The sequence below is a fragment of the Pseudopodoces humilis genome, chromosome 6, assembly GCF_049639895.1.
Source record: "Pseudopodoces humilis isolate 2021_Gansu_Grassland_sample_001 chromosome 6, ASM4963989v1, whole genome shotgun sequence".
NCBI lineage: Eukaryota > Metazoa > Chordata > Aves > Passeriformes > Paridae > Pseudopodoces > Pseudopodoces humilis.
Genome location: NC_142205.1, coordinates 26,587,811 through 26,600,719, shown reverse-complemented (window position 1 = coordinate 26,600,719; position 12,909 = coordinate 26,587,811). Strand labels below are relative to the sequence as shown.

Below are 12,909 nucleotides of genomic sequence, written 5' to 3'. Positions count from 1 at the left end.
CTTTTTCAAAAACTTCTGCTTTGTATGCCTGGGTTAGACCTTAATTTTCACATTTTCAGAAGTTAAACACATTCAGTAGATATTCTTCAGAAATAATTACACTAGAAAAAACCACACAAAATATTCAAAATATCACCAGACACTGAGTTTATAGTTTTGTAATGAATTAGAAAATAATTCTTATTTCCTCTATTTTTTTTTAAGTGTTTTCTGCAGCCCAGAACACACTGAAAGGGGAAATGCACTATGACAATGACATAATAACAGGAGATTTCTAGAATCACACAATATTCTGTGTTGGAAGGGACCCACAAGGATTATCAAGTCCAATCCTTAAGTGAATGGCCCATACAGGTATCAAACCCACAACCTTGGTTTTATTAGCACCATGCTAATATAACTCTGACCTGAGTTATAAGTCAGCTCAATGGACTTCCTGAATTTCTTTTAAATAGCTTTATTTATTTTTTTCAGAGTTGCCACTTCTAAGGTGTTTCTGATGAAAACAAATGTTTTCTCAACGAGGTCTCATACGAAATGATACTAAGCATTCATATTGTAGACCACAGACAAATTCTGCACTACTACTACTTCCTTCATGAACTGCTGAAATTTTGTTCAATCTTCTGTTGAATTTTATGTATGTATGCATTATATATAATATGTTATACAGTTACATATTAATTTGTTATGATTTTTGAAAATATGCAGCAACTGAATATACAGTGTAGAAAACAGTTTAACAAACAGATCCTCTACCACAGTACAGAAAACAACGGTAGTTAAACAGATCCATGATCACCAAAATCAAGGAATCTTGCTCTAGATTTGTGGCTACTGTAAGATTCAGGAGATTTTCCCACTTTTTGAATGATTAAGACCATTTTACCATGATAGGAATGGGAGCTCTGCATTTTAAGAAGACTTTCTCAGAGAGAGTTTTCTCCCGGTGTAATGCTATCAGTCTTTCATCTTACCTGCTTTCACCACACTTGTTTAATTGCTGTTGAAAGCCCCTGTCATCTGTCAGAAGTGGTTGAAATTGTTCCTCGAATCCAGAAGTCATTGTGGGTTCTTGGAGACTGACACAAGCACAGTTACATGAGCTGCTTAAAATGTGTTTTCTATGTCATGGGAGGGCAGAAGCCCATGAAATGAGGGAGGGCTTGCTCTACACAGGATAGGTCAGCCACCCTGTTGCTCTTCTAGCCACTATTTTCAGGCCTTCGGCTTTGTAAGTAGAACAGTTTAGGACAAAGTAGCACTTGCTCATTTGATTTTGAGGTTACATTTCTGAGCTAAATACCTTTAATTATCACCATCTCAGTTTGCAACATGCATTGCTATATCTTTGTATAACAAATATTTCATTTGCATGCGTGTAATTATGTTTTTGCGTCCTTACAACTTTTGTTTCTGGTGTAATCTATATTGCATGCATTGCACTCTCCCTTTAGTAAATAAATCAGCAACTTACCAGTTAGCATGTGAAAGGGATGTGCTCAGACTGACGCTTAACTCACTAGGTAAAAGAGAGGTTATCTGCAAGACGTGCATATTCCCTGCTTGCTGGGCTTGCTGGATCAGCGCACACTGCCACAATCTCCAAGCAACAATGTGTCCAGATTGAGCATGCTGGGCTGCTCAGGAACCAGTGGGTTGAAAAATTCTCACTGCCTTCGAGGTGGCCCCTTTCTGTGTGCTCTTTCCCAGCAGCTACCTTTCATGGTTTGCTGTGTGGATATAGGAGAACTTGCAGTGCTTTGCTGCATGTGTGATCAAAGGAACACTTGCATTCCTGAAGGCACACCATTCCTCCAATTGTACTGATTAGTCCAGAAAAAGATACAACTCTTCCTCATATGGAGAAAATCCCTTACCTCTTTGAGGTAAGAGCAGAATGCCCATAGTGCCCGTAGCATCCTGACTCAAATTTATGTCTTTGCAAGTTCCTATCATATCGACGGAAGTGGCACACTTTGTATGTGTGCTCTGTTTTTCTTAGCTAGATGGCACAGGCTATAAACACTTCAAGGGACAAACCAGGGTTCAGTGCTGAGTTTTGTCCTCTTATGAGAAGGCAGGTACAGCCCTTTAACCAGGGAGATCTGAGAGGTCCACGGGCCCCTGACTCTTCCCAGAAAGGTTTCTGCAGAACTTCCTAGTTTGTGCTGTGTGGAAAAAAAGACTGTTGTAAGTGGGTAACTGTGAGACATGCACAGCTATTAAGGCATTTTTTTATCCTGTGTAGAACACATCTGGGTCTCTTCAGAGAGTTTCCACGACTGACTCAGGCCAGCACTGAGCCTTTTGGCTGCAAGGTGTTGCAAGTATTGCAGAAGACTGCAGTTCCTTGAAAAGTTGTGCCTGTGTGGCCTACATGGAGTACTTACACTGATATTAAAAAATTTATTTGCTGAATTATTTTGCAAAGCCACCTGCAAAAACATGACACTGACACAGAAAGAATGATGCTGAATGCTATTTTTTAATCAGTGCTGCAGAGATTGTATTCCAGCCAGCCCGTGTCAGCATTCCACAGGTCAGCACAAAATATCCATGTTGGTTTTGGACTGACTACATACCATGTAGTTACATACCATGGAGTTAAACCCTGCACTGGCTCGTAATATATACAGTACTAAAAGATGGAGAGATTGAATAGGTGTGGCTGGGACAAAATATCTTGGCTCTTGGAAACTGCCACAACTGTATTTAAAGCAACTGCATGCAAAAGGGGGTTAAGAAATGTGGTTCAAACTCTCCTTGTCAGGAACAAATTAAATCAGCATGGTAGAGGATCCAAAGAGAAATATATTTGGAAATGCTTATATGCTGAAGCTGGGAATCTGGGTAACAAGAGCAACTAGAATTTATCAATTATCAAGATAAATTCAAGTGCTAGAGGGATCAATACGCTAGAATATTGTATAAGTTGTTTAAGCAGACCAAGGACGACAAAAGAAATTGTGTGAGGGGAATGACTTTTTCTATGACCTGGTGACATATATCTGCCTAACTTAGAACTGGGAAGTGCAGGATCTTAGGAAATGCAGCGCAGTAAGTATGCTGATTATCAAGGCTCAGCAGTGAGCAGAGGTGGGAAGAGGTGACATTACAAGTCACTGAAATGAATCTGAAGACAGCTTGAACTACTCTTGCATGTGGAGAGGCAGCTGTGTAATTGTGGGGAAATTTATTTGGCACACTTACTCAAGATTTCATTTAGGTACTGGTAAAATGTCAATAGAGTAACTTTAAATACTGGAGGATAGTTCTGCAAAACAAAAGTTGTTAGACCTACAGTGGAAGAATTCTGATTTTAGGTAGCCTGATAGATAAAAGTGAATTTATCCACTAAACTGGAAATCAGGTGTTGTGTCAGGAAAAACTGATCATGACCTGGTTACATTTAATATGCTTGAATAGAACATAGTCCCAAACCATAATATTCACACATGCTAGTTTGAAAAAGTCAATTTCTTAAAGCTAAGGACAACCCTTAATAGTGCTGAATAAGCAGAGGCATGAAAAAATTGAAAGTTTTTCAAGAGCTTACTAAATGGGCAAAACATTAAGACAACATGTGTGGCAAAGAAGACAGAAAGTAGAAATGGACTTACTCATCTGTATACATGTGTTTAAACAGGTATAAATTTGTCCACACTTATCTATGTATGGGATTGCATAGGCATACATATCTATAATCATTTGTGTGGGCATGCAAACACACAGTACTTACATATTTAAATAAACTGTGTGGCAGTGTATTGGAAAAATAGGCTATAAAAGGGAGATAAATATTGATATTTGTAAGTTATTAAGTATGGAAACCTAACCCAAAATCTAATCTTGGCATGCAAATGATGTTCTGAAAGAGTTTTAAATTTACATAAGGAAAAAAGTAGCAATTATGTGGGCCAAGCAAGGGTTGTAGGTACTGAAACTGTTAATTAGAAATTTATAGATGGCTCAGATGTTCAGAAAAGATTTCTGGTTTATGTTTTGTATACGGTTTGTATATATCACATGAGGAGGATGAATTCTTTTCCAGCCCATCTGCAACTAAAAGAATGTTAGACAACTCCTACTTTCAGGAATCAGCTTTAAGGCAGTAGCCCCTGTATTGCCAGCAGCTATACATCCTATTCTATTTTTCTTAAGTTGGCTGAGAAATTTTCTGGTCCACTGATAAGAGCTTTTGATAAATTTGGGAACATTGGAGCAATCTGCCAAGACTGAAAGCATGCTCATTTTTTTTGCCAGTGCCCCAACAACACAAACAGGATAATTCTGATAACAGCATGGCAGTCAGCCTGACCTCACTTCCAGCAAAATAATAGAGAAGCTGATATGGGAATTCAAGTATAAAGAACAGGACTATTGTTAATGGCAGCCAGTGATGTTTTCATTGAATTCAGGTCTTGTCAGGTAAGCTTGGCTTGCTTCTTTAGTGTAAGATTACCCAGTCATTTAAAAATGTTACTATGGGCCTAATAGAAACTGAAAGTCTTCAGTTTGATATCCTACAATAATTTGAACAAAAATGTAGCATTTTGCATTCTTTGCGTATGGTCAAGTGTAAAATTATACCTGGAAACTGGGAACATATACCATATGGGGGAGACAGCTTCAGAAAAAAATAGAGACTTTGGAAAGACTTTGGAGATCTTAATGGACAACCTTAGAATGTGGTCATAGCTCTATGGGCAGGCAAAATATCTGGTGTGACCCTCGAGTACATGTGCAAAGGTCTGATTTTGTCTGTGTTTATCACATATATGCATATGGAGAGATTCAAGGAGTAACATCAATCACATCACATCACAGGCAGCATTCTAAAAGATGATTTTAAATTGGATGAGAATGCAAGGAATAGCAAATATCTTACATGAGGGCTAGCTAATATACCTGTTATATTGGTAGGTCTCTACCATAGTCTTTTTGTTCCACATGAAAAATAGATGAGGATGTTAGTACAAATATAACACACACAGAGGTACAAGATACAGATACCAGCTCTTTCATCTTCCCAGGAAACACATAACATGAATTGATGACAATAATCTAAGGTAATGTCATTAAATTAGCAATAAATTATCCACATATTTTTATATGTATGCACAATTAATTCCCAGGATAAGATACCAAAGAGACCATTCACCTGGACATTCAGGTGGACTCTTCACCTTTTGGATCTTCAGACCTGAGTGGAATGCTTTTCTAGAAAGATTCCTTATAGGCAGGTTCCTTATAGGAACCCTCTGGTTCCACAAAGGGACAGAGCAGGGGATGTGCATCTTGTGACAGGCAAGGAGTCAGACAAGATGACCTCCATCCATCAACACATATTGAACTCTTCAGATCTAAACCTGGATGTAAAAGTTAATTCAAGAGTGGACTGAGAACACTATGCATTTGTACATGCTTTAAGTACAGAAATTTCACTCCACTTTAAAACATTTCCTTTACCACATCTAACAAAGTATGGGAGAATTAGTGAGAAGCTCTTTATGCCAGAAACTGCTCTGGTAATTAGGAGCAAATCACTTAATTTCTGTGCTTTGATTTGCCCGCTTATAGAGAATGAATCCCAGCTTTCCTCAGTTCTTCTCTTCATGCTGGAGAGACCTCTGAGAGGAACTGCACAAACATATTCTTCCAAAAAGACACAAATAATCTGAAAACTTGGGTAGGGCACAGGACTGACGTTTCAAATAGGTCAGAGAGCTTTCACTCTGCAGAAGGTGCTCATGTTACCTTGGTCAGCAATCCATCTGTACTGTGAACCTTGACGAGATAAATATAATTGTCCTAGGGTTAGTTATGTAACAAGCTTGCTTTGCAATTTAACTAATGAATGTGTTGAGAGACCAGATTAATGTTTTAACTTCAAGAATTTCTCCCAATGGAAAACATATAGCGCCTGCCTATCTGTAATGTTATCCTCTCCCTACAGCCAGAGAGATTTGGTCACTTCAATGGTTGTTTTGCTCGTGTATGTTAAGCTCATGTGTTCACAGATTCTTTTCTGGAGGAGGTGGAAGGACCCCCAGATTCACTTGAGGTTTTACAGCTGGGTCTGTGGGCTTTCCAAGTCAAGGCCATTCCTGAGGGATGCCATTACAGGCTCTTTGGTGGGATGATTTTATTTGCTGGTATGGTACAGGTTGCTGTTTTGGAATTTTTCTCAGTAAAGCCATATTTAGTCCTGTGCTCTCTTTGTCTCTGAAAGCGGTCCATTTCAGAAAAATAGTAGTCTGGTACTATTGTTGGTTCATTAATTGAGAACAAGAGATTATTTTAATTTTGGGACTTTAATTTCCTCATTATACTTCTGCTCTCCTTCTCAGGAGTCATCTAGAAAATGTAAAGATACTGGGTACAGAAGATCCAGTAAATGCTTATGACAAATGAAACATGATTTCCCAGAGTAACGTACACTTTGTAAGAGCTTTGCCAACTGTAAATTATACCAAGTGGGTCGATTTTGGAAGTCAACATCTTATTTAAACTTTCACACTCTACAGAATTGCTATTTAATATTGGTGATTAATGACTGCAGACTCCAGCCTAATTTCCAAGCAGAATGCCAGCGGCACACAGTAATCAGCAGAGTCCACAGTACAAGTGCTTGGCAATCCTTTTATGTTTTGTGGTCCAGTTCAAGTTGCTCATTTTCCACAAAGAGGAAACAAGAGAGGGAACTGATATGAAAATTAAAATACACCTGCTTATTCCTCTCCTAGAGTTTGTTCTTATTTTTCAGTATGCTTCTACAAGCTGAGGTGCAATCCTGTGGGAGAAAACTGAATGTTCATGCCAGATGTACATGTGGCCTACCATTTGGAGGTCAGGAGAGACAGTTTCATCTGGGGGACTCCAAATTCCTCTTGTCTCATCTGTCCCCACTACTCCAAGTTGTGACCCACAGCTCTTGATCCTCCTTTCTTGGCATCATTCTTTCTCACTGCTCCTCCACTGAGTCAAAGGGCCAGCCAGATCTACCTGTCCCCTTTGTCCTGGTCCCCACCCCACTGTCCATCTGTGGGGGTCAGGGACAGGGGTGTATTTTACCATTGTGGGTACATCATAGAAATCCACAAGGAATTTCTAGTGCTGTTGAGTACTTGAAAGAGACAGTATGACTGAGCCTGAGCTCTGTGGACAGGAATGTAACATGTGCTGGAGAAAGCTCTTCTATTTCCTTTTTTGTAAGCAGTGTGCTGCCTGGCCTGGACCAGGCACTGGGAGAGAGTGGTCAGTGACAGGCAAAGAGCTGACCTGCCCTCTGCCTCTTCTGCTCTGGTTTCACAGGGCTTCACAGGAGGATGCACAGGCCTCTGCATTTGCAGGACACAGTGATCTTTCCAACCCAACACAGATGGCATCCATTACAATATTATCAACTAATATTGATTACTACAGTTTCCCCTAATATGACATGACTAATCTTTTAACTTAGCTTGCACAATGTGTACTGCCAATGCTTTCAATGTATGCTGAAGTCATTTAGTTGAAGTAAATAAATGAGTAAGTCTAATACAATAGAGTTTATGGCATGTTGTCCTCCTGGAAATAATTTCAGCGGTAGTGAAATATGGAATATCTGCAACTTGAAATGTCTGTCCTTATACCTGCATTTACATAGCTTGAGATGTACAATGTACATGTAGAAATTTATTTTAAAATTAAACAGCTAAATATGTAGGGGTTTTTGCCTCCAATCTATACCAGGAAATTAGAAGTTTATCAAACAGGTGTCAATGCACCAGTCAGATCTATGATACCTTGCTGTCACTTTAGTGCAAATTCAGGAACTGCAGTAGAAAAATGCTCTCGTATTTTTTGTGATGTTGGTGAAGAAAATCTGCTGCAGGCAAAGAAGAGAACTGATAAATAATACAGTACACAGCCTGTAGTTTAAAGGAGGTTCTTCTATGTTCCTTCCCAGCAGATGAAAGACAGGTTTAGCTAGGATCTTCCATCAACAGGTACCAAAGAGCTCACCAGCAATTTGGTTCAGAGCCAATATAAATAACTCACCTTCTAGGAAAATAATTTGCCTGGTATGTATAAAGAAGTATAAATGCCATTCCAGAGTAAAGAATTTGGACAGGAATGAGTGCCCAAAAGGGGTGCTTGTGTGAGCAGGAGAGCAGAGAGCCTTCTGTCTGAGCAGAGACTTACAGAGTTGGAGTGGAAAGGAAAACAGGAAAGCGTATAATGATAGGAAAGGCAATTTAAGCAATTCAGTAACATTAGTGTGAGAACAAATGAGTTTGAGCTGGCCCTTAGTCTGGAAACTTAGAAAAGCCTCCCAGCAGTGGGAAGGAGGGCAAACTTGGCTAGGTGCTAGGATGGAAATTAAGTCTGTAACTGAATGTCTGATGTGGTCACCTGTGACAACAGGGCTCTGGGCTTCCTAATCTAGGGTGAGCAGCCTCAGAGAGACCTCCCATGCAAGGAAGGATTTAAACACAGGCTTTGCTCTGTGGGCATGTATTTGCTAATGTTTAAGCTTCTGTAGCTTAAGCATGTTTTTTAAAGTACATTTCATATGCATAGTTCAATTTTGCAGACAACTGACGCATGAGGTTTGTGTATCTGGCCTTGTGACTGCCATGGACATCTGGTCCCATGCAGGCTGTGTCTCTCTGTACTGCACCCATTCTGGGGGAAGAGCAGCAGCTGCACAGTGCCCCAGATCCAGCACAGCACTGCCTGGGTTTTGGACAACTGTACACTGAGCAGTGGCAGGCTGACTTGGCAGGAACCCATCCCAGGTTTTCTTGAGCAACTTGGAGATGAGGTGCTATGCTGTCAAGGCAGAAAAGGCAAATACTACTGCAAAGAATCATCCATCCAGCTAAGGGTATCACTGTCACACTTATGGTAGGTCTTGACATGTCCCTTGATTTCTTAAAATAAATATCTAACAAGGGATTTTATAGTCACAAGTAGCAAGCATGTTTTTAAAATGTTTGAAGAGAAAAAAAACTTGTGTAAGAATGGCCAAGACCTGGTAGCCATAGATGTTTATATCAAAGGCTGGAGATTTCCTCCTGTCTGTTTTCAGCGTATACTGCAGTTCTTTGATTCAAGTCCATCTCCAAAGCTGCCTTGCTTCCTGAATAACACTTTCTTCCTTAGGAGCAAATGCTTAAGATGGCTGAAGTCATTGCATTTATTAGTGATTCACGTCATTGAAAGATGAGGGTTTCTTTTCCTCTATTGAAAGCTTTTTTTGAAAAAAAGATTATTGTTTTTTTGCTGCTGCTGCTGTTTTTGCTATTAACATTCACTCTCAGCTGTTGCATCACGTTGCAGCAACATGACACCTTATCTACAGTGCAACATTTTATCCCCTTCTTGGGTGCTTTTAAAACTGAAAATTACTGGGTAAGAGGGTTTTATGCAGTCTTAATTTTGCAATGTTCAGAGAATTAACAGAGCTTGCATTTTCAGACAGCTGATGCAGGAGTTTACAAATTGCTCTTATGTGGTTCAAGTGTTTACCACCAAGTATACAGGAATAAGGTGAAGATTCAGATGCCAAACTATTGATTCTAGGTTAGAACTTGTGGACCCTGTCTTCCTTTTCAAAGGGGAAAGCCAACATGAATCTTCTGCCTTGAAGCAATTTTTAGGATGGTCCACTTGTATTTGTTAAATTTGAGCTTTGTTGATCGTCAGGTTAAAAGAAGAAAAGAAATGCAAGGAAGAACCTGACTGAAAATGAACTTTGGTATATGCCGGAAAGAAAAGTAAAAGCTTCAAATTACACTATTGTATGAGCAGCCTGCACATGCTTATCTGCCTGCGGGAGACATGACCGGGAGGGTGTGGTCTTTTAAACCTTAAATTGCTCAGGTTTATGCAATTCAGCTTTTCTGTACCTTCTGTCATGCCACAGGCTTCGCCATCTGACACGGGCACCGGCCGCGGTCTGCCTGCAGCTGAGGGGAGAGTGCAGGCCCTGCCCGGCCCGGGCCTGGAGCTTGTACACCCGCACGACTCTGCCAGCAGCGCGTGAGAGACACGGCAAAGCCACACGTGTGAGTTTGAAGGACTTGTATCTTTCTTTGTGCTGCTCCTACTTTTCCCCTTGAGCTTGGTGTGAGTTGTTCCAGAGGAGCAAAAGTGGAAAGAATGCTCTGGTGAGCAAACCAGCACTGTTTAGTGGCAGGGGAGTGGGCCCAAACCTCAGCCTGCACACTCTTGAGTGCCATGCAGCCAGGCAGTGATAAATACACTGTGTCTGTCATTAGTGATTCAGCTTCCCCATAACCTACTGCAGAGATTGTTTTCATAATCTAACAGAAAAGGCTATATAACATACTTGTAGGTTGCTGTGCTTCTTGGTAGGCAGTGTTAAAATAATACATATATACACGCTAGTGTGGAAAAACACTGCTTAGTTCAAAACCTTTTTGTTAGCTAGATGTGCTTAGGTTTGTCTTTGTGTTGCTAAGAGGTCTATTTCTTCAGTAAAGCGTATTGAAATCCAAACAATTATTTGTGGAGAGGTGCCATTTGTACTGCAGCTGCTTTAGCCCATTGCTTTATTAATCCTCTGGAAACCCATTTCTTCCCCTCCCCCAGGTTTAAACCCACAAAGTGTCACTGCAGCTGTAGGAGGCAAATTGAGGCTACATTCACCACTGCTGTATCTTCCTGCTTGATTTTATGCATATAACTTCATCTGAGATGAGGAAAGAAAGAGAACTTGATTTCATTTTTATCTTCATGTTCTTCACACTTAAACTTAACACTCAGTTCTTTACTCAAAACATCTTTTAATTCAGTACAGGTATATGCAGCAGTTGCAAATCTGTGAATATATATGAATAGGCATAACTTCTTATAAGTTTTATTTTTTATAAGACTGATTTTCCTGTGAGAAGGTGTTTATTCACAGTGCCAACACACAACCTGGAACAGCAGTGAGCATACGTGGACACCCTCGCTCAGCAAAATGCATACTTAGAGTACTCAGTAAACACAAGGTCCAAGTACAAAAATCAAAAGGACCTGTTCATGTGTTTAAACTTCTTAATGTTTTGGGCTGTTTTTAATGACCAGGGATGGATTGCTTGCATCAAGCTCTCAGCCACTTTTACTTCTGCCGAGGAAAAACACAATAACCAGAAAGGTGCATATTAGACTTGTATGTCATGTTTTTCTATGATGCCTGATAACTAGGAAAGGGTTCCTTCAACAGCAGGAAAAGCAAGATAACCTCAGGTGCTGGGCACCTTAGTACTGGGCACTGTGCAAGGCACTTGTTTTCCCACAGTCTTTTGTACAAATGGAGCTCCCACTGCCCAAAACACTTTCCATTTGCTCATTCAGGCTCATGCAGAACAACATAAAGGCAGTTTCGACACTCCATTGAAACAGCAGTGTCTCTTATCTGCTGCTGTTGGAAAAGCACAAATGCTGATCTGCAAATAAAAGCCAGGAATCATTGTCAGGAATTTGGAAAGCTGCTGATGTTGTATCCTCAATACCTCATCATCTACTTTCCTAAAATTGAAAATTCCTCTTAAGGAAGTGATCTGTTACTAATTTGCTATTTTATTCTTCCACCCCAAACCTCAGAGGCTATGTGTATTTTCCAAAGATATAAATTGAATCAATCTGGGAAAACTTGTCTCATCGTTGTCTTATCCTGGCCCCCCTGAAAATACTCTCCCATTGCCAATTTCTTTTACTTGTTTGTGATCCTGTAGAAATGTCCTCCCCTTTGCTCACATGGGTTCTGCTTTCGTAAGGGTATTGCAAGCCCATGTGTTTGAACATTAACTGCATCAGGACTTTGTTGTAGCATAGAGTTAGAAAGAGGAATGTTCCTGGCTCCGAGTTGTGATCATCTACTAGAAAAGAAAATTGAATTGTCTTTTGGAAGAAGTTTGAAGGTGCTGGCATCTTCCCCTAGCATAGCTTCTCTTTAGTAAAATGGAAATAAATTTTGCACACAGGATGAGATGATAGATTAGCTCCATTTCACTGCAAACCAGGAAATCAGGCAACATTGTTTCCAGAAGGAAAGTAAATTAATACAGGCTTTCAAATGTAGAGAGTATCCTCAATGCTGGCTGCTGGAGGGAAGCAGTCCAGTATTTCTGGAGATGTCAGCCCCATCTGCAGGGCTGGCTGCTGCCACCTGGCTCTTCTCACTGCTGGGGCAGATGGAGGCCTGGGGTTGATTTGGAGGAACTCTGTGGCCAGAGCCTTTTGAGGAGGTAATGACACCCCACTCTTGTAAAATGGCTGGACACTGGTGTCTTGCAATGCTGCCCAACTTAGCACTTGTTTGCAGTGCATGTCCAGTTCCGTCACAGAAATTAGAAGCTGGGATAGACAAATGTGCAGCTGGTCTTTCCAAGGCTTTCCCTAAAGGCTCAGCCTGAATCTGCAAAAGCAATCATTACCTGAATCATGGGATTCAAGAGGATTCAGCATAGAAGACAAACTGTCACCTTCAATACCTGTTCAGGGGATGGTTAGTTGGCAGTCAGTGCTTTACTACAAGATAAACTTCTACCTGTCTGTCTGCTTATGGTAACCCTCTCATTGACCCTCCAATCTATCTTTAATACACCCACAACATTTTTACTGAAACAGAGTCTCAATAAAATAAATGGGTTTTATCTGCAAGTAATTTCTTATTAACAAATGCTTCCTATTTCTCTGTCTGGATTGGTAAATCTTTCAGAAAATGGCTTGTTTGAAAGCAGATAAATTTTGATTGATTTTGGATATATATCCTGTTTACTTTTTGCTTGTCTTTACCCTAGCTTTTTGTTTTCCATGCTTACAGCTATGTGGTATAGATTGTGTTGAAATACTGATGTTAAAAAAGTATAGGTGATGCTATTATTTTATTTTCTACTACAAAGCTGA

General features: G+C 40.1%; 1 protein-coding gene across 4 annotated transcripts in view; it reads left to right on the top strand.

The window, feature by feature from the left end:
* LNX1 (ligand of numb-protein X 1) overlaps window positions 1-12,909 on the top strand; it is a 216,561-nt gene that overhangs the window by 126,436 nt on the left and 77,216 nt on the right. For all 4 annotated transcript variants that reach the window (XM_088056665.1, XM_088056661.1, XM_088056663.1 and 1 more), the window contains one exon: window positions 9,917-10,058. The gene's annotated coding sequence lies outside the window, so the exon portion shown is untranslated. The remainder of the gene's footprint in view (window positions 1-9,916; window positions 10,059-12,909) is intronic.